This window comes from Ctenocephalides felis, unplaced genomic scaffold, assembly GCF_003426905.1.
Source record: "Ctenocephalides felis isolate EL2017-DRISC unplaced genomic scaffold, ASM342690v1 CF-g0.4_SCAFFOLD_01492, whole genome shotgun sequence".
Taxonomy (NCBI): Eukaryota; Metazoa; Arthropoda; class Insecta; order Siphonaptera; family Pulicidae; genus Ctenocephalides; species Ctenocephalides felis.
Genome location: NW_020537646.1, coordinates 20,076,717 through 20,078,690, shown reverse-complemented (window position 1 = coordinate 20,078,690; position 1,974 = coordinate 20,076,717).

Genomic DNA, 1,974 nt, shown 5'->3' with positions numbered 1-1,974 from the left:
TCACTGATTTCAAAAAGCCGGAAAATGTTTTTAACCTGTTTCGATGCATGATTCTAGGTTAGGCTTACTCGCAAATGTCCCTTAAAAGTTTACTAGATGTAGTTTGAATTATATATAAATACTGAATATTTTGTTAAAAAGGAAATAAATACTGAATATTTTATTATAAAAGAATCGAAATATTTATAGGTTGGAAGTTACTAATTATTTAGAGTATATTACAAATAAATAAAAATAGCAACTTGCACGTATTTTGCACATTGACAACTTACACGTATTCTGAAAATTGACAACTTGCACGCATTATGCAAATTGACAACTTGCACGTATTTTACACATTGACAACTTGCACGCATTTTGCATTATAGATAACTTATACGTACTTTGCTTATTAGCAACTTGTACGCATTTCCAAGAAATTTAGCAAAAAACATTCTCCCTATTTAGAATTTAATGAATTATATCATATATTTATATTAAAAATTATGAAAAGTTTCTCTTAAAAACATATATTTCGTAAACTTACAAAATATTTATAACTATTCTCTTGACATTATGGTTATTGAAAGAAATAATAATATTTCTAGTATTGGAATTTGTCAATAAGTTTTGATTTACGTGCTGACTCACGCACGTTGTACAAAATAGCTAGGTAGATACCGAAGAAGTGTCACATGTACAGCATGTACAAGTTTTCGACTGTCAAGCCTACTGATTGTGGCATGCTGCAATGCGACGGCTTAAGGCTTATGCTCTAATAGCGTGGGTGACGTCAAGCCAACATGACGAATCCCCAAGCAAGGGCTGAGTCTCAACGGATCGCAGCGTGGTAACTGCTCTGCCGAGTACAACACCCCGCCAGGTACCTAAGTCGTTTACAAACGATTCCGAGTCTCTACATCGAACTAGTGACCCATGATCGACCGCTATAGGCAAGACAGATATAACGGACGGATATCGCCCCTGTCCAGCGCCCCATTCGGCTCTAAATATGGCTCGTGCGATAAACGGCGTGTGCCGAATACCTAATAAATCACATTGTATTGAGCCTTTCGACTCACGAGACTCTTAGAGATATCGTTGCTTACTTTGTCTAGAAAGGATACGGCCTTAGAGGCGTTCAGGCATAATCCCACGGATGGTAGCTTCGCACCACCGGCCGCTCGACCGAGTGCGTGAACCAAATGTCCGAACCTGCGGTTCCTCTCGTACTGAGCAGGATTACTATCGCAACGACGATTCATCAGTAGGGTAAAACTACCTGTCTCACGACGGTCTAAACCCAGCTCACGTTCCCTATTTGTGGGTGAACAATCCAACGCTTGGCGAATTCTGCTTCGCAATGATAGGAAGAGCCGACATCGAAGGATCAAAAAGCAACGTCGCTATGAACGCTTGGCTGCCACAAGCCAGTTATCCCTGTGGTAACTTTTCTGACACCTCTTGCTGAAAACTCTTCAAGCCAAAAGGATCGATAGGCCATGCTTTCGCAGTCCCTGTGCACACTGAACAACGGATCAAGCCAGCATTTGCCCTTTTGCTCTACGCGAGGTTTCTGTCCTCGCTGAGCTGGCCTTAGGACACCTGCGTTATTATTTGACAGATGTACCGCCCCAGTCAAACTCCCCGCCTAGCAGTTTCCTCGAATCGGATCACGCTAGAGTATTGTTGGCGATCGGCGCAATGGCTCACACCACTCTTATGCGCTTGGCTCTAGAAAACCGTGACAGTCGGAACGCAAGTTTTCGACGCACGCTTTCCGCCCAATCGAGTAGTAAAGAAACGATGAAAGTAGTGGTATTTCACCGACGATATTACTATCTCCCACTTATGCTACACCTTTCATGTCTCCTTACATGCCAGACTAGAGTCAAGCTCAACAGGGTCTTCTTTCCCCGCTAATTTTTCCAAGCCCGTTCCCTTGGCAGTGGTTTCGTCCTAGAAAGTAGATAGGGACAGTGGGAATCTCGTTAA